Consider the following 21,177-nt stretch of genomic DNA (forward strand, 5'->3'; position numbering starts at 1 on the left):
TCTCTCTCTCTCTCTCTCTCTCTCTCTCTCTCTCTCTCTCTCTCTCTGTCCCTCCCTCCCTCCCTTCTTTTCCCCTTCCTTCCCATCTCTCTTCTTTCGTATTGTCATCTACCTACATACCTACCTAATTCTGTTCTCACTTCGGACAGACTTGTAATAAGTTGGCCAAGCAGTTGTTTGGCTTATAGACACGAGTTCAGCTTCTCATGATGTCTTAAACTGACTGGCTCATAGACACGGGTTCAGCTTCCCATGATCTCTTAGACTGACTACAAAACAGTTTATGGAAGCCCTAAATCTTGGTTGGAATATAGAAGAGGGGATATCGACCTCCTTTTACCCCCCTTATCCTCTTTTCTGTCCTATCTGCATTCTGGATCTACAAATAGTACTCTCCAGCCCTCCTCATGCTCAGCCCTGATTCCACTTGTGCACTTTAGACCAAAGCCACCGTTGGTTATCTCATTGGGTTCTGGCTGGTGGGTGAATTTGGTTAGTGAGTTATGTGTCTGGCTGTGATGAGGATGCAGGTCATGTGTATGTCTTGAGAACATGACCACTTGAGCAAAAGCAAAAGGCCAGTTTTATCTCAGTGATAATGTTCCAATGACTTAGGAAATGAATATTTTCTAGGCAGGGCATGGGGACTGTTATGTTATCCTTCTGTTTCTCTGAAGCAGGATAGAACATAAGCTACTGACTAGGTCAGAGTGATTTTAGCCCTGAGTTCTAATTAACCATGGGCCACCCATCAGCCCATTACCAGTGGACTGAACCTTTAGCTTGTGGCTTTGTTTTTCTCCAATCATGACAGATGCTGACCTGGTAGCCTTGACCCTGTTCAGCCAAATCATTTTGTAAAATAGATACTGATTGGTAAAGAATCACCACTCTCTCTGTAGAATTGTTTCGTGATTAAAAACTTCTCATTAGGGGCTGAGGAGATGGCTTGGTGTGGAACACTGCTTGTCATGAAAACCTGAGACCAGGATTCAAATCTGTAGCATCTGTGTACAAAGCCATGCACAGCTGCATACGTATCTGCAACCTCAGAGCTGTGAGATTGGAGACAGGAGGCTCACTGGGGCTCGCTGCCACCAGCCCACACCAGGACTCTCTCCTTCGGCACCAATCTGGGTCATTTCCTGGTTTTGAATGAGGAGGGAACTACTCTCTAGCAGGGGAATTGTTGGTTAAACCAAATGTTAGAGTCTAGTGACTGAAGGGCTCCCTCCACACAGTGTTAACATTTTGAAATTAGGACTTGCTTAACATTAATGAGGTTATATTCATTAAAAGGTAGGTAGATGGCGTTCTGGCAGTTTTCAAAATCAGGATACTTCACTCCTTAGGGTAGGCCTACTTTTTGATACTTAAAAATAAGCAATGAGGTGGAAATTTTAGGGTCTTCTGAGGCCTAGGGGCCAGTCAGGTTGCATCTAATGAGATTTCACCCTCTGCTTGGCTAGAACACACTATTTATGTATGTACTTCACATGTCTCTTCAGTGTCTGTAAATTGTCTTTTGTTTCTTAATTTGAACAGAGCTTGACCTTCCAAACGACAAGGTCAGGGTCAATCAAGAAGGCTTCTCCATATGGCTGCTTCATCAGGATGCTGTTTGCCTCTGCACACTGCCCTGAGATACAGGCTTCAGGCCATGAGGGTGGTGGATTGAGCACATTTTCCCAGGCTTAAATTCGATGTCTTTCTGTTTTTCAGTAGCACATTAAATTGCAGGCTGCTTTGGTTTTCAGTGGAGGCTTCTCCTTTTATTTTCCTTAGAAAAAAACTAACAAATACCCTATATCTTCCTTTTATCTTATTGGCAATAATGTGAGGTTTATATTTGGGAAGTAAATATGTTAACCATATCTCTTTTTAAAATATGTTTTTGATATAGAATTGCACAACCACCCTTTGCTCCTAGCCCCTCTCAGCTACCTTTTCTCAAACCCCTTCCACACTCTCCTTCACTCTGAAGTAAATATCTTCTTTTTCTTAGATTATTATTTTTATGCACATATATATTTATGTTTTCATATGCACAAATATGTAAATACTACATCTAAGAATGTTTCTTTTCGTTGTATGTGGTTTCAGGGCTAACTACCCTGCATTGGACAGTTCATAAGGGGGGGGGTCTCATCTCTGAGAAAGTCATTCTTTTCTTCCAGAATTCATAGCTCCTTCTCTAAACCCCAAAACTACTTGGCAGAGCCAGTAATAGCCTAGGACCAGGGCCTCAGGAGCTTTTCCCCTGAGGCTCTGATGTATGGAGAAGGAACATAGTTCCTTCTCTAAAACCAGTGATGGCCTTGGGTCAGGGCATTCGGGGAGCTCCTGCTTCAGATCCTGAGAACACAAGTTTTTTCACTCTGAGGGGCTGTGGTTATCAGTCTTAGGCTTTTGTGCATTTGTGATGCTCTTAAGACACTCAGTATTCCTTTTGTGCAGTATTGCTTGATTAGCCTCCCGCTGACTTTGTCCCACTGCATGATACTTTTCCATTGACACTTTCAGATAAACTATATATAAGATGCTGTGCTTTGTTCAGTGACTAGACAAGGATGCCCACTCTCTCCCTACCTATTCAATATAGTACTGGAAATTTTAGCCAGAGCAATTAGACAACAAAAAGAAGTCATAGGTATACAAATAGGAAACAAAGAAGTCAAAATATCACTATTTGCAGATGATATGATAGTATACTTAAGCAACCCCAAAACTTCCACCAGACAACTCCTAAACCTGATAAACAACTTCAGAAAAGTGGCTGGTTGTAAAATCAACTCAAACAAATCAGTAGCCTTCCTCTACTTGAAGGATAAACAGACTGAGAAAGAAATTAGGGAAACAACACCCTTCACAATACTTACAAATAATATAAAATACCTTGATGTGAATCTAACCAAGCAAGTGAAAGATCTGTATGACAAGAACTTCAAGTCTCTGAAGAAAGAAATCAAAGAAGATCTCAGAAGATGGAAAGATCTCCCATGCTCATGAATTGGCAGGATTAATATAGTAAAAATGACCATCTTGCCAAAAACAATCTACAGATTCAATGCAATCCCCATTAAAATCCCAACCAAATTCTTCACAGAGTTAGAAAGAGAAATTCTCAAATTCATTTGGAATAACAAAACAACCAGGATAGCGAAAACTATTCTCAACAATAAAAGAACTTCTGGAGGAATCACCATCCCTGACCTCAAGCTGTCCTACAGAGCAATAGTGATTAAAAACTGCATGGTATTGGTACAGAGGCAGGCAGGAAGATCAATGGAATAGAATTGAAGACCCAGAAATGAACCCACACACCTATGGTCACTTGATCTTTGACAAAGGAGCTAAAACTGTCCAGTGGAAAAAGGACAGCATTTTCAACAAATGGTGCTTGTTCAACTGGAGGACAACATGTAGAAGAATGAAAATTGATCCATTCTTATCCTCTTGTACAAAGCTCAAGTCTAAGTGGATAAAGGACCTCCACATAAAACCAGATACACTGAAACTAATAGAAGAGAAGGTGGGGAAGAACCTTGAATACTTGGGCACAGGGGAAAAGTTCCTGAAGAGAACACCAACGTCTTATGCTCTAAGATCAAGAATTGACAAATCGGACTTCATAAAATTGCAAAGTTTCTGTAAGGCAAAGAACATTGTCAATAGGACACCAACAAATTGGGAAAAAATCTTTACCAATCCCACATCTGATAGAGGGCTAATATCCAGTATACACAAAGAACTCAAGAAATTAGACTCTAGAAAATCAAATAACCCTATTAAAAATGGGGTATAGAGCTCAACAAAGAATTTTCAAACTGAGCAATATCGAACAGATGAGAAGCAACTAAAGAAATGTTCAACATCTTTAGTCATCAGGGAAATGCAAATAGAAACAACCCTGAGATTCCACCTCACACCAGTCAGAATGGCTAAGATTAAAAACTCAGATGACAGCAGATGCTGGGAGGATGTGGAGAAAGAGGAACACTCCTCCATTGTTGGTGGGATTATAAGCTGGTACAACCACTCTGGAAATCAGTCTGGCAGTTCCTCAGAAAATTGGACATATTGTTACCTGAGAATCAAGCTATACCACTCCTGGGCATATACCCAATGATGCTCCAACATATAACAGGGACACATGCTCAACTATGTTCATAGCAGCCTTATTTGTAATAACCAGGAGGTGGAAAGAACCTAGATGTCCTTCAACAGAGGAATGGATACAGAAGGTGTGGTACATTTACACAATGGAGTATTACTCAGTTAATAAAAACAATGAATTCGAGAAATTCTTAGGTAAATGGATGGAACTATAAAATATCATCCTGAGTAAAGTAACACAATCACAAAAGAACACACATGATATTCACTCACTGATTATTGGATATTAGCCCAGAAGCTTGAAATACCCAGGATTCAACTCACAGACCACATGAAGCTCATGAAATAGGAAGACCAAGTGGGTGCGCTTCAGTCCTTCTTAGAGTAACAACATATTCAAGGGAGCAAATATGGAGACAAAATGTGGGACAGAAACTGAAGGAGGGGCCATCTGGAGACCATTCCACCTGGGTATCCATCCCATGTGCAGTCACCAAAGGTAGATGCTGATGTGGATGTCAGGAAGTACATGCTGACAGGAGCCTGATATAGCTGTGTCCTTAGAGGTCTGCCAGAATTTGACATATTCAGAGGTGGATGCTCACAGCTAACCATTGAACTGATCAAGGGGTTCCCAGTGGAGGAGTTAGAGTGAAGATTGAAGGAGCTGAGAGTGTTTGTAGCCTCATGAGGAGAGCAACAATACCAACCAACCAGAGCTTCTAGGATCTAAACCACCAGTCTAGGAGCACTTAGGGAGGGATCCATGGCTCCAGCTGTATATGTAAGGGAGGATGGCCCTGTCGGGCATAGGTGAGAGAGGAGATCCTTGGTCCCATGAAGGCTGGACACTGAGTGTGGGGGAATTTCAGGGTGGGGAGGTGGGAGTGGGGGGTAAATAGGGGGAACATCCGCAGAGAAGCAGGAGGAGGTGCAATGGGATAGGAGGTTCCTGGGCAGGTGGGGGGTGGGTGGGTGGGGTAAGGGGATAACATCTGAAATGTAAATAAAATATCCAATAAAAAAATCACAAAAAAGATGCTGTGCTTCTTAATAAACTCATTTGTATGAGTCATCAGCTTCTGTAAGACTTTCTGATTCCAAATTCCTAGATTTTCTTTATCTTCTCATCCCCTGGTCATCATATCCTTTAGGACCCTGTTGCTGAAATGAACCTTTTAGTCTAGGTAATGCATGAGCTGTGATGTTGGTGTAACTGTTGGGGCTGGGCTCCCTAGGATTCATTGATCTTCTCATTGTGTCCAAGTGTGGTTTTCTCTGATGAGCAAAGTGAGTCTGCACAGTTTAGTCACAATTTCCATTTGGTTTTTCCCTGAACACTTGACCCAAAGTAGTACTTTATTAACTATGTGAGTTGTCAAGGGGTAGGTAAAGAATAAGAGGAAATTCAATGTCGTAGCTCCTGAAATGAATATAGTCCCTTGGATTTAGATAAGGTCCTATGCCAAAATTTCATTTTATTTAACAACATACACATATTTCTGTTTATTGAATTGGAAATCTACAGTGTCACGTCCTGAAAATGTAGTGTATGACTTGATATCCTGTATACGAGCGCTTTGTACACTCTCTCCGTGAGGATGGAAAGCCTATACTTTCTTCAACCAAGGAGATTGTTCTTTAGTGCGGAATGTTAAGGATTTGGGTGCCAAGGCTTTTCTTTCTCAGCTATAAATGGGATGAGTTAACCTGTCACACAGAATAGCTACGAGAATTGAATAAGATGCTATTTCATGGAGTTGGGACACAACCTGGCATGTAGTGAGTGCTTTGTAAGTGGATAAGCAAAGCCAAGGGCAAGGATGTAGGTTAGGAACATACATTTCCATCTAGGTAGAGATAAAAGTGGCCCAGAAAACTGGATCAGGGACTGGAATATGACTTAGTTGGTTAAGTGCTTATTAGACAACCATGATGATCTGAGTCCTAGCCCCAGGACCACCTAAGAGCCACATGTGATATAATCAGTAATCACAGTGCTCAGAAAGACAAGAGGATACCTGGAACCCACTGGCCAGTCAGCTTAGCCTAATTGGTGATCTCTAGGTTTATTAAGAGACCCGATTCATATACTAGGTTGGTTATCTCCTCTTACTTAAGATCTCATTTTTTCCCTCCCTACCAAAGACCCCTTTATAGTTTTTCAAGTTCTATATGTAGTCCAAGCTAAACACATGAACCTCAATCCTCAATGATAAGGGCTCATGTGAGTGAGAATATGCCATCAATACTATTCTGGGTCTGTGTGACATCTCATTGAATGTTTTCTATCTCCATATCTGAAAATTCCAGTTTTCTTTACAGCTAAATAAAATTTCATTGCACATATATACCTTGTCCATTGGTTGATGGACACCTAGGTTGATTGCACATTCTTGTTATTATGAATAGAAAATATATGAACACGGATGAGCATGTGTATCTAGTCGTAAATGGGTATGCCCAGGAGTGTTATAACTGTCATATGGTAGATCGTTTTCTTGTTTTGTAAGGAACAGCCATACCATTTTCTATAGTGGATGCACCAGTTTGTACTCTTACCAACAATTCACAAGGATTCTCCTTCCCCCTCATCTTTGCCAGCATGTCTCTGGATGTGCTGTACTTGTGAATCCACAGCACACGTGGCTGCCTACATAAGCCCTGCAGAAGATCAAGCCAGTCAGGGTCCTTAGATGAACTTTTATTGAGAAATGTATATGGCCACTTAGGAAATACAACTATACAATGTATGAAATATTATGTACTAAAATGTAAGACACACTAATATAGTTTTATCTTATATCAGAGAGATATGCATCATATATAAGGAAATCCTCTGAGTATGGTCCCCTTCTTCCTTCCCCTCACTCTCCATCCCTTCCTTCTTTTGTCTCCCTTCCCCTTCCCTTCTCTTCCCTTGACCGTTTCCTTTCCCCTTTCCCCATTCCCTTACCACCCCCTTCCCTTTCCTTCCCTCTCTTGTTTTCTTTTCATCTTTCTTACTTCCCTTCCAGACCATCACTGCCCTCTCCTTCCTATTCCTTCTCTCCTTTATCCTTTTATTATAGCCATTTTGGAAAGTCTCAATTTATCAAAGTATCAACATACATATTTTTATCCAAGAACATCCATTTTGCCATATTGATCACTAACAGCATCAGAATATGATTCTATAATATTTTAGTTATGTCTGTCAAAGATCTTATTTCAAAGATTCTGAGATGTAATTCTTTTCACATGAAACCTCTCCCATTGCAGGCTTAGACTTCATCGCTATGCCCTGTACTTCAACCTTGTGCCTGAGAACATGGCAAGGTGTCTTTATTCTCCTTTTTGATCATGACTAGCCACTGTTCCTGTGGCTTTCTCAGCCTTGAGCAGGCCAAACAGACCTTGAACATTTGCCATGACAGGTCTTATCAACCTGGACAGAGACATCTGCCTTGGCTGCAGTTGCAGGTTCCCATGGGAACTTAGCTGTTTGCTCTATGCTGCCCTTGCTCTACAACATACTCTAGCTGAAGCAGGGATGGATTTTGTGGTTTTTTCCTTTATAAACGCAGAGCTGAACATTAAACTTGAAGCCTTAATCAGAACCTTGGCTTGGCTTCATTCTTCTCTCGCCCCCTACCTTTTTTCATTTCCAGGCTCCATTTCAGGTAAACTCAGTTTTCCTGTGGCTGCTGGACAGATAGGATACATGTTCCTGCTCCTCTCATGATGTATACAAGTTGGGCCAGCCTCCTTGACACCCAAGGGGCCCTTTGAGTGTTGCTTGCTATAGCATCTTATATACTCTTTTGACCTGGGCTCCTTTTTCTACTTATGATAGTCCCATTCTCAGATGCCTCCAGGCCTGGGCTCTGTGGGCTGGTTGTGATTTGGCCTTTGTACCTTTGGAATCTAGGAAGGCAAGGAATTGTGGGAAAGTTCCAATGAGCTTGTCGTAGTGTTATTTCCCCATTTAATGACCTAACCAAATATTCAACTTCAGAAGGAGGTACCAGATGGGTGACATGTCTCCCATAATGAACTATTCCTTAAGCCAACCACTGTACTGAATACTGGTGGCAGCGCAACAGAATTTGGTCTCAGTATACCTGGGAGATAGGAATAACTTGGAAGCATATATGATAGTGATGATTTGAGAGTAAGAAAGGGAGGTGTGAGGTATAAAGGATGGAGGCAGGTAAATGCTCAGGGCAAGTCACCAGAACTAAATTTAATGATAAAGTCTGGCGTAGCAGAGAAGGTACAGAGGGAATCCTTGGTATAGCGGCTGTCCCTTGCAAGGTTGCAGAAGCTTGAAGATGTTACCTAATTGAGGAAACAGAAAGAAATTCATCAAGTCCAGGGCTAGAGCTATAGTGAAGCCAGAGAAGTTCATGAAGGGCCCTTTCCACTCTGCCCAGTTTCAAAGAACTATGGATTGACTTAGCAGTGGTGACAGTAGTGAGCACATCCTGTGTGACCAGATGTGTACAGAGGTGAAGAGGAGCATGGAATGTGTGTGATGGATGTATAGGGTGATGGATGGCGATCAACACTGGAAGTCAGTACAGGAGGTTGCACAAAGGCACCACTTTAAGGATGGGGAGGAGGAAATAGATATAAGAGCTTTTGTTTATTTCCATGGCATGACAATATTCAGTGACTGATCAAGGACATAGAGAGGGGCCACTGAGGACTTTCTGGCTTCTGGTTTGTGAAAGACATGGTTTGATGCACATGGGTACAAAAAGAGTTGCAGAAATATTAGAATGAAAGATGGCTTCCATTTTGGATGTGTGCTGTTTGAATTCCTTGTGAGCTGTCCTGGAGAGATGTCCATAAATACTCGAATCAACTGAATCACAGGAACATGACAAGGGCTACAGACACAGACTGAGGTGGGGACAGTACACAGGTCAATTGATGCCCTGACAGGAAGTGCTATCACTTAGGAGACCTGTGAGAACAAGTGATACAATTATTATTGTGTACAGAATCACTGGATCTTTACAGCATTTCTAAGATCATTACAAACACATTGACAAATAAAGAAGGCCCCTTTTGTTATCAACCTGCTTTGTTTTGCTTCAGAATGTGTTGGCTTAGGTGGCAAATGATATTTCAAGGTTCTTTCCCACACAATGATGCTTCTGAGGTCCCATGAACCAGAGTGGGGGATGCAAAGTGAACACAGTTTCACTGTCCTACAGTTTCAGCCATAGGCTAACACAGAAACCAGAGTCTGAGCTGAGATAGCCATCTCCTCTCTCCCGCCTCCTCCCTCCTCAGCTTCTACTGAATTCAGAAATCATATCTTTCATTATCTAGGTCAAGGATTTGAGAAAAAAAGAAAACTAAGCGTCTTGGTGCAAAACAGCATGTTCAGATGGTTACATTAATCCCCTAAACCACTCACCCAAAGAAAGTAGAAGAACAAAGCAAAAAAAAGTTCTTCTTGGCAGATGGCTCTCTATTTTTTCCCACGTCCTTTCAACTTAGCTGCCACAATCACTTTGAAACCCAACCAGGACTCTTTAGTAAGTGGGTGGCATTAACTACTTTTGTTGTCCTAACTGTTCAGGCCCTCCCCTCTTAGATTTGTATTCTTCAGGAAAAGAATAAGATATCCTCAGTGTTTCAGTTTTTTCTAATCTATTTACAGTCTGGTAAAATCCCCTAACTCCAGGGCTGACCAGTTGCTATTGGACAAACAACTGTTCTGTTCTTTCTTGGGGAATACCATTTCTCCTGCCTTTAGTGTTCCCCAATTGTCCCTAGATCTTTGTCTAGTGATGAGGTACTGTGAGCTTTACTCGTTTTGCATTAGTACGCCATGTCCATTGGTGGTGACATTGTTCCAGTCTTGTTGATATGCATACATATAAGTATATATATAACAACAAGTATATACGTATATATGTAACAACAACAAAAAGAGGCCATGAACTTGAGAGAGGGCAAGGCAAGATGATGCATGGGAGGGGCTGGATGGAGGAAAAGGAAGAGCAGGAAATTATGTGATTACAATGTCAAAGCTAAAGGTATAAATGAAAAAGAAACATAAACCAATGAGTTATCAAGCGGATGGATAAATAAAATGTGATGTGTCCACAAGAGAGGATAATTTTAGCCTTAAAAGGGAAATTCTCACACAAACTACAGCATGAATGAGTTTCAAGTACAAAGTTGGGTAAAATATTTGCAAAAAGAACAAACAGTGTGTGACTCCTCTCACACTTGTGCCTAAAGTAGGAAAAGTTACAATGACACAAGTGGAACAGTGATCGATGCCCTAGGCAGAGGTTAGGAGATAGAATGAGTTATGGGTTAATATACATTAAGGAGTGTCAGCTAAGGGTGATGAAGATGTTCTGGGAAGACTAGTGGTAGTATTGCATATCAGTGCAAGTATAATTTATACCATTCAACAATGAACCTAAAAATAATTTTATAAAGTACATATAAGAACAAGTTGACTGTGGTGGTGTACACATGCTACTCAAGAGGCTAAGGCAAGATGATTGCTGTCAATTAGGGGCCAGCCTGGGCTACAGAGTTAGCTTCTGTCTCAAAAATGTAAAGGAAACAGATTGCTTGATTCATTAATAGGGAATTCATCCTTAGGTAAATGTTTAGACAATACAAGAAATTTTCTGCCATACTAGTAACTGAAGATTTAAAATTTAAGCAAAATTTAAAGTATGTTTAAAATTGATTATCAATATACTTCTAAGTGATAAAACTCAATACTACAAAAATATTTGATGAGGTTTTCCACTATTGTTATCTAGTGGACATGCATGGTGACACAATGGTTTTATACCCAGCAAAGTGCTAGTGCTGAAGATACACTACCAGGCTCTCTCTACATGGCTCAGCTATCCCATGTCTGCAATTTACTTTAAAGAGATAGTCTTAAAGAAAAAGAAAAGCCACATGGAGATTTCAGTGCTGTGTGATGAAGAGCAGTTTGATGAAGATGAAGAGTGTTTAAAGGTCCTAAATGATCCGAATTTGACTTTTTGCAACTTAGGGGTTTGAAGCAACATAAACATTAAAAACGTTTAACATTTATAATCATAAAGATTATACGGACTCAGGGAAATTGGTTGATTAGAAGAGAAAAATGTTACAGAGCACATGGAGAAAGATGTATAATGAAACGAAATTCTCCTGTGTTGAGAACAGAGCTGCAGTCTGATGAATTCTTAACAAATTGGAAAACACTGGAAATCAGAGATGCATGATTTATACCTTACCCACAGAGCATGCTAGCTCACTGCAGTGCACAGCAAGTAGAGAGTCAGTTATTTTCTGTCCTTCGACTGTGCTGCCTGGGAGCTGTGGCTCATTGCCACCGCCCAGCAAAACAAAGGAAAGTTGTGATGGTCTGCAGTGTTAGAAATAGGACATCTGTGAAGCCCAGAGCTTGCAGTATTAGTTTGTTAGGACCGTCATCAAAGTACTACAGGCTGTGCACAGATTATAGGAAGGGAGGTTAATGGTGAAATTGGCTCATCTGACTGTGGAGACTGAGATATCCCATACTGTGCCCTCTGCATGTTGGTGAGCCAGGGAAGGTGGTGGTGTGACTCAGTCAGGCTCCAAAGGCCTGAGAACCAGAGTAGCTGAAGATCTAAGTATTGGCCCAAGTTTAAAGGCTCCGAACTCTGCAGCTTTCTCAGCAAGATTTTTACTTAGTTTTGTCTGGGGCCATGTCACAAGGGTGGAGGACAGATATAGAGGTACAGGGAGACAAGTGGGATTCAGGTGTATGATGTGACATTCAGAAAGAATCAATAAAGAAGTTAAAAACAGGCTCTTGGCAGATCAGACAAGCCACTCGCACAGGGGAGTACAAGCCTCCTGATTTAGCCTATAGATTCCTGATTTCCTCTTCTGGAACAAGGATGTACTTGAGATTGACCATCATCCACTTGGACAAAGATTTTAATAAAAAAAAAAAAACAACACAAAGCTGAGCACGTTACCAAAGGAGCAAATAGACAAGGGCCCGTGGTCAATGCCTAGAACTGCAGAGACCCATGGATGCACGCCTCTGGAACTATTGTCTGAGATGGTGTTGAAAAACTGAAGAAAGGTAATGAACCTGAGCATAGAACCCATAGTGATATGCCTGCTGCCTTTGACTCAGGCGTTAGAGCAGGATTTAAGTTTGACAATGCTTCAGAGCTGTTCTGGTCAACTTCTCTAGTCAGATGGTAGATTTTTTTTTTTTTTTTTTTGTGAAGAAAATTGCTGCTAGATCCTGAACTTTGCAGGACTGGCATTGCTTTGCTTTATTTTATTTCTAGTGTTATGTGCTTGGAGATAAGGTAACTTTTAGATTCTTGACCCTCTTCTCCCCTCCCCTCCCCTCCCCTTCTCTCTCCCCTCCCCTCCCTTCCTCTCTCCCCTCCTCTCCCCTCCCCCTCCTCCCCTCCCTCTCCGCCTTTCCTCTCTCCCTCTTCTGTGCTTCCCCTCTTTCCTCTCCTCTCCTCTCCCCTCCCCTTCCCTCCCCTCCCCTGCCCCCTCTCCCCCTCTCCTCTCCTCCCCTCCCCTCCATTCTCCTCTCCTGTCCTCTCCTGCCCTCTCCCCTTCCCTTTCCCTTCCCCTCTTCTTTTCTCTTCCCTTCTTTGTATTCTTTTTTCTCTTTTTTTTCTTTTCTTTCTTTTCTTTTTTTTTTTTTCAAAAACAGGGTTTCTCTGTATAGTCCTGGCTGTCCTGGAACTCACTCTGTAGACCAGGCTGGCCTCAAACTCAGAAATCCACCTGCCTCTGCCTCCCAAGTGCTGGGATTAAAGGTGTGTGCCCCCACCACCCGGCCGTATTCTTTTAATCTCTATAATGTGCATGGGTGTATGTTACTGCTTACAGATATAGAAACTTCTTGGAGACCCTCTAGCCTGAGAGGGATGCAGCACAGGACAAAGAACATAAACCCTGAAGCCACTTAGGTATATTTTGAACGAAGCTCTGTTTCTGAAAGAAATCATCTAGATACCCACCTGTAACTCCATATCTCACTGTTGTGACTGGGATAATAATGAAACATGATTATTTGGAATTGCTTAAAGGGCGATTCTCGTGAAGGATCTAGCTCTTCATTCAGGCTTGCAGTAAGCCATTAAGATAGTTAGCTTCACATCTTTCATGAATGAAATCCTGCAGTCTCAACCAGTATGTTCAAAAGCAGCCTGTAATTACTGTGGCAGTTTCTAGGATCACTAGAATAAGTAATCAGGGTCTTGGTGGCTTGCATAGGAGAAATGTAGACATAGACTTAAGGCTCAACACTAGTCTTAAGTGATGTAAGGTCACACGCTAGCAGGATTGACTTCTTCTGAGGCTTTTTGGCTTAGCTGTCATGTGACTGTCTTCCTTCTACCTGTACCTTGGTTTTCTTCTGCCTTGTATCTGGGTACCAGTTTTGTCTCCTTGGGATGAACCTAACTGCTACCTTTTATCTTATTGCTGTAGTTATCTCTTGAACATACACCACACCCAGATATGCTTATAATTCTAAAGCCCTGGAATTTGAATTTCAACATGTGAATTTTTTCTTGAGAGGGAGGGTTTATCTCAGCTTACAGTGTATCATGCAGAGGATGGCTTGGTGACATGGAGGTGGCTCCATGATGACAGGAGGGTGGGGCTAGGATTCCTCATCTCACATCATTTTAATGGGTCAGGAAGTTTCAGTATGTACATTCTGAGGACACGATTGATTTCAGCCTGTGCCCTACTCTCCACTTCATAGTGGATTTTATAGAACTGGTTCCAAGAAGGAGCTAAGATCCTTGCCGAGCTCCTGTTCTCGACACTTCAAAGTTTGCCCCTTCTGCCCTGTGCACTGATTGTTTTTCTTACATATTTTGAAAGTTTTGGTTGTAATTATTTAAAAACATAAATACTGAAAAAACATTCATAGTTGCCAAGCGTTTTGTGTATATGCTGTAAACATCTTATTCACTCATCTAATCTTTGACTCACAAAGGTAATGAGTCTGCATAGATCTTCTGAGCTTTCGGGATGTTGCAGATATGGCCCCAGGTCTTTAGAGAAAAGAACACGGGGGGTTAGGAATGAATCTCAGTAGGGACACTGACTGACTAGTGCGCAAGAGGGCGAGTTTCTCCCTCATGAACAGAGCATAGTGGCAGAAGTCTATAGTCCTGGCATTGGGAGATAGTCAGGAGAATCCAACATTCAGGATCAACCACATAAAAAGGTTAATGGCAGCCTTGGCTACATGAGACAGTGTTTCAAAGAGAACACTTAGTTTTTGCCTTTGAGAGTTCAGAGTCAAAATGGATGAAATGAGGGAAGGAGGGAAGGAGGGAGGGATGGAGGGAAGGAAGGATGGAGAGGCTCAGAAATAGGTGATTCTGAAGTATATTATAAATGCATAGGAGAGAAATAGCAAAAGATATTAAACTAAGCGTAAGTAATCGCAGTGTTGTGATTTCAGAAATGGGATTAGTTCTTGCACAAAATAGTTCTTGTGCTGGGAGAAGAGGATTAAGTTTGATGAGATAGAGCTTAGTTCCTCATTATACACATTCGAGAATAAACCTAGCCTGTTCTATCAGCTTGCTTTTGCATGAGAATTTAGCCTGAAGTTCAGGTAAGCTGAAATTGGACCAATTTCCAAAATTTGGTTGTAACCAGACTTTTGACTACTTTATTGGGTTTTCTTTCCTACCTCCTTACACCACCTCAATCCCTTCCAACCCCCAACACTAGGTAGGAAAGAAAGAAGGTTAGAGGGAAAGGGTGCATTGATACCATTAGACTACTTCCCGCCGATTCGCGGCATTGAGTTCCTTGGGACAAGTTTGAACTTTCTTGTCAAGTTATCTCCAACCAGCAACTAAGAACCTAGAACCAGGAACCAGGAACCAGGAACCAGGAACCAGGAACCAGGAACCAGGAACCAGGAACCAGGAACCAGGAACCAGCAATCAGGAACCAGGAACTAGGAACCAGGAACCAGGAACCAGCAATCAGGAACCAGCAATCAGGAACCAGCAATCAGGAACCAGCAATCAGGAACCAGCAATCAGGAACTAGCAATCAGGGATCAACAATCAAGAACCAGTAATCAAGAACCAGTAATCAAGAGCCAGCATCAGGAACCAGCAAATTAAACTATATTCAGCTGATAGAATCATGCCCCTGCATGAGACAAATCATAGTCAGCTGCTGTGAAAAATCCAAAGCAGCCTCATATCCCATACTTGGGATTAAAACATAAACATATTCACATAGCATTTCTGTGTTTTTAAAGAAGCCAAAATTTCCACTACATCTGGTTAATAACCTGATCCTTTATAATTCAAGTGTGATGATTCATACTCATTAATTCAACTTAATTTTATAGACAGTAAAACTTTAGAAGCAAGGTTTTTGTCACTTTGAAGCCACACACCAAATGCTCAAGAATTAAAATGTTATCAGAATATCAAGACAATAACTACTAAATATAAATGCACTGAAGATATTATACTATTTTAGAACAGAAGTGCTTTGAAGGAAGGATTATTAAATTAACGTTGAATTTCAAGAAATTAACATCCCTTAAGTAAGACAAGTGACTTAGGCAGCTTTAAGTCTATGTGCTCTAAGTGAATATTGAGGGGATACGATTGAGACAAATCAGGCGTTATAGATTGTTGGCCATCTTTTGGAGAACAATGGGAAAGCATAGTGTCTTAGATACAAAAGAGAATGAGCTACAGTGAGCTCCAATAGTATCACAAGAGATAATACTGGGGACACCAGGAACAAGGACCTCTGAGGTGTTTTCAGGAGAAGGGGTGTGTCTCTTGATCATTGTCCTCAATGGCTTCCACAAAGATGACAGGTGTGGGCAAGGATTTGATTGTGAATGAAGTTTCCTTTGAGGTAGTGTCTAGTGTAGTCCATGACAGACTTAAACTTACTATGTCACCAAGGACAACCTTGAAGTTCTTGCTTCCACCTTTTGAGTACTGGGTTTACAGTATACCATCACAATAGAGTTATGAAGCACTGGAAACCAGAACCCAGAGCTTTGTGAATAAGAGGCCAGCACCACTTTACCCAATGAACTACACCCCTTACCCTTAAATTAACTTTTGAAGCACTCCTTTAACCCTATAATTGAAAAGAGCCTGTTAATCATTTCTTCTGAGTCCTAGAAACTTCTGGGGGAATTATGGGTACCTCTAGCAACATGAGTTATTCCCAAAGTCCACAATTATGAGTAGTAATTGTTATCTTTAAAGCCAGCTGTAGTCTTCTTCAGTAGGAAATGTCCTCAAGCTCACCTTTGAATTGATCTTTCCCCCAGTGGCAGTCAGAGATACCTAGGTTGCTCTTTTACCTTTTAAGAGAAGCCCTGTGTAGGAAAAGTGGTTTCTATTTTAGTGCAGGCTCTGGAAATAGTCACCCATATAGGACAGGATGAGGTCAGGGTTGTTGAGGAGGGCTCTGGACCTGGCTTGCTTCACATTTGATTCCTGTGGGCAGTGGACATCATCCCTATGCAACTGCACTGGTTTTGTGTTTGCTTACTCATGCCACTCTGAAGCTGATTGGACGTTGGCAAAATATTTTGGGCACCCTGGAAAAGTGGCATTGTTTGTGTTCAAAATATTACTAAATGTGTTGTTTGCCAAATACTTCAGAGAAAGGTTCAGCTGACTTTCTTTGGTTTGCTGATTTAGAAGCTTCTTCTAAGTAGAAGCAATGATTCTTTTTGCTTAAATGTAGCTCTGGGCACAGATACAAATTTCTAGCATATTTTTGGCTTCTAATACTCTACATCAGCTATTCAGCAATTTGGCTTTCTTGTTGTTGATTTTGTTTTTTTTTTTCACTAATGCAAGATGTTATTTGCTAAGCTAGTATTTATTTCCTGCTAGTAAAATATAGCTACCTTCAGGAACGTTCCTGGTGCTGGAGCATAAAAGGAGTTAGCCTCACTAATGGCCAGGTAGATGGGGGGGGGAGAGGATGAATGGATATTATGAGATTTGATTAATACTATCTGTGAACAAGGCAAAGAGCAAAGAAATAAGAGCATTTTTTCTCCTAACTCTGGAAATGCTACATACACTGTTTGTACCTATATTTAATAGTGGGCCTAGGTTTCTCCACAATGTTAATGTGTAATTTATTCGCTATACTATGTAATGTAGAATGTACTATCTTCTCTCTGTTTCCCTCACTATTCTTCCTTTTGTTTTGCTCCATAAATGATATTCACATATTAAGCATGTAGTGATTTCATTTAGCTAATGTTGTTCTCACGAGCCGTGAGCAGGCATTTAGCTGCATTTAATGGGGAAACTCAGAATTCCTCATTTAATATCTGATTAGACTTCATCACTCTCAAACAATTGCTGTATATTAAACTTATCCTAAAGAAATGGATTTCTATATTGATCATAAAATTGGTAACTATTAACAGTTATGAAAATGTTATAAATATATACCAAGGAAAGATTTTCTCCTCTCTTAGCAGACATAATCTCCTCATTAATAGGTGGGGCTTGGAAATCACCTACCCTGTCTACACAGGTATTTGGGTTGGTTTGATTTTACGTAGGTTTTGTGCTGCTGTGAATGTTTGTGTGTGAAAGCCATAATTTGTTCAGAAAGTGCCATCTTACTTCTCCCATTGTTCAGCTTGTTCATTCTTTCCACACTCTCTTCTGCAATGCTTTTCTGAATACTGGTAGGCAATTTCTGGCATTGATACAGATGCTTCAGTTAGGGCTGAACACTGGCCTCTTATTTTCAGCACTCTGACTGTTGGGATCTGGCAATATGACCATTTAGCAAATTAACAATAACAATTTTATGTGCTATGAGGAATACTGAGAGATTTGGAGGTACAAAAGGGCTGAATATATCATGTTTCATCCTATGCATGTATGAAAACTTCAAATAAGAAATATAATTAAATATACCCAGAAAGAAACTCATCACTGGTTAGGTAAGTGTAACAGGAATAGCATAGTATGAAATATTTTCTTAAATTCCCAGTTTTAATGGATGAAACATTTCCCTCTTATTATAGGATTATAGGTAGCAACTTTATTTTAAAACAAAAAAGCACATCTTCAAGACCATTTTCGTCTGTGTGCTTGCACAACTGTCCTAGACAGCTTCCTGGGTAAATATCTCCTTCCAAACGTTGAAATACATCACCTCAAATAACCTTTTAAATTCATACTCACCTACAGATGGAGACTCCTAGGTATTATGCAAAATGATGTTTCTATTCTCTAAATGCTCCCAGTTTTTAAAATCACAATTCCCCTCTAAAATCATGATTTTTAAAGATCCCATTCAATAAATGTTGAGGGTTTGGAAAGGTAAGCCTTTCTATTTCATAATCTCCAAAGCACACATTTAAAATCTACCCACAATTACTGGTATGCAGTGTTGTTTGAGGCATGGGACAGATAAAATGTCTTGGATTTCAGAAAGCTTTTGATTAACTTAGAGGAATCAGAATCTATGTATTTTTAGAGACCAGCTCGATCAGATATGAAAATAACTGTTTACAGCCTAGAGACAGGAAATGCCACGAGGTAGGATGAGAAATGGTGACTGTGCGTGCTTAGAGGTGAGGTAGAAGACACACCGTCCAGTGTGAAGTTAGAGTTCTGATCTTCAGAATGCCTTTTCAAAGAAAAGATGTAGGCATGGGAATCCTTCTTGATGGTATGGGGTGAGCAGGAATGAACAAGGCTGGCCAAGTGCCCAGGAGGAAGGAGCTGTTTCAGGTAGATGCACACGGGCAAGAGTGGCAGAGGTGAAATCACATGTGGACACCTTGCTAAGAACATTGGTTATGGGAAGTGTCTCTATTCTTTGAATGACAAAGGATCTTAACATTGACTATGTGTATGTAGGTTAACGTGTACCACCACGTTTAACAATGAAAGGATATTTTTTTCAACATCAAGCATAGAATAACAACAGTTCTCTTGTCACTTTTGTAGTTCAAAAGATGCCTTATGCAGAATGATCTCAAGAATGGATGTCTGGTAGGTGCCACACAGTTTTCAACTGTGTTTGGTATAGTGCAGATTTTACTACGTCCTTTACTATGTCAGGTTGGTATGATAGAACTAGTGAGGACGTTGGTACACCTTCTGGGCTAGAGGTTCCTCAGCTCTAAGAAGATAGTCATTAATTTCCCTTAACTTAGGGACAGCATCAGAACACATGTATTAACACATGTACTAACACTTGTTTGAAATCCAGATCCTGTTCCAACTTTATTGCTTGCTAACAAAACATCATAGAGACTGCCACTAGCTTCCAATTATGTCCTCAAAATGTCCAGAATCAGACTTCCAAATGAAGACTGTTATTTCAAATATTGGATTGATTTCTAGATCTGTCCATGATTGAGTCCGAATAACTGATCACATTTAAGAAAAATACAAGAGTCATTATAACTTCTCTTTTTGATTCTCTGTTCCACGAGGTCTAAAATCTTAAAGCTAGGCAGCTAGTCCCATCACAGGTATAGGTAAGCAAAGGTGGGTCACGGACATATGTCCAATACAGCTTCCCAGTCACCATTGTCAGGGCACTCAGCAAGCTCAACATCATTCTTTGTCCCGGCATCAGCATGTTCTCACCTGTTGCTCTGACAGCCACCATGCTGGGTATAGTAGCCTGGGCTGGCATTTGTGTTCTCTTAGGGTCTGTATGACATCTGTCCAGGATCTTCTCACTTTTATAGTATCTGGTGAGAAGTCAGGTATAATTTGGATAGGTCTGCCTTTATATGTTACTTGCCCTTTTCCCCTTACTGCTTTTAATAGTCTTTGTTTTATGCATTTGGTGTTTTGATTATTATATGACGGAAGGTATTTCTTTTCTGATCTAGTCTGTTTGGCGTTCTGTAGGCTTCTTGTATGTTTATGGGCTTCTCGTTCTTTAGGTTAGGGAAGTTTTCTTCTATAATTTTGTTGAAGATTTTTATTGGCCCTTTAAGTTGGGAATCTTCATTCTCATCTATACCTATTATCCTTAGGTTTGGTCTTTTCATTGTGTCCTGAATTTCCTGGATGTCTTGTGTTAAGAACTTTTTGCATTTTGCATTTTCTTTGACAGCTGTGTCAATATTTTCTATGGTATCTTCTGCACCTGAGATTCTTTCTTCTATCTCTTGTATTCTGTTGGTGATGCTTGCGTCTATGACTCCTGATTTTTTTTCCTAGTTTTTCTGTCTCCAGGGTAGTCTCCCTTTGTGATTTCTTTATTGTTTCTACTTCCATTTTTATGTCCTGGACAGATTTGTTCAATTTCTTCACCTGTTTGGTTGTGTTCTCTTGTAATTCTTTAAGGAATTTTTGTGTTTCCTTTTTAAGGGCTTCTACCTGTTTACCTGTGTTCTCAAATTCTTTGAGAGTGTTATTTATGTCCTTCTTAAAGTCCTCTATCATTATCATTAGAAGTGATTTTAAATATAAATCTTGCTTTCCTGGTGATATGGGAAATTCAGGACTTTCTAGTGTGGGAGAACTAGGTTCTAATGATGCCAAGTACCTTGAGTTGCTAATGCTTATGTTCTTGTGCTTGCCTTTCACCATCTGGATCACCTTAGTGCTACCTGCCCTGTCTCTGATGGAGCCTGTCTTTCCTATTATCTTGGTTGTTTCAGAACTGTGTAGGGTGGGTGTTACTACTAGGGTTAAAGCTGGGGCCCAAGATCTGCTCAGTGCTCGGGCCTAGACCAGAAGGAACCAGTGCTCCGGGCCAGGAGTGAATTCCTGGGTCCTAGTGGGTCCCAGTTACTCCCTGTTTGGGGGGGGGGTTGTTGCTGTCTCCTTACCTGAGATGCTGCCCAGATTAGGACTCCTGGGAGGCCAGCTTCCTCTGGGTTTTGTGAGATTGGGTGCAGAGCAGCCACCCAGGATCTGCTCAGTGCCCTAAACTAACTTTCTTTTTTTTTTTTTTTTTTTTTTAAATTTTTTAATTTATTATATGTAAGTACACTGTAGCTGTCTTCAGACACCCCACAAGAGGGCATCAGATATCATTACAGATGGTTGT

Source organism: Grammomys surdaster, unplaced genomic scaffold (assembly GCF_004785775.1).
Source record: "Grammomys surdaster isolate TR1022 unplaced genomic scaffold, NIH_TR_1.0 127, whole genome shotgun sequence".
Taxonomy (NCBI): Eukaryota; Metazoa; Chordata; class Mammalia; order Rodentia; family Muridae; genus Grammomys; species Grammomys surdaster.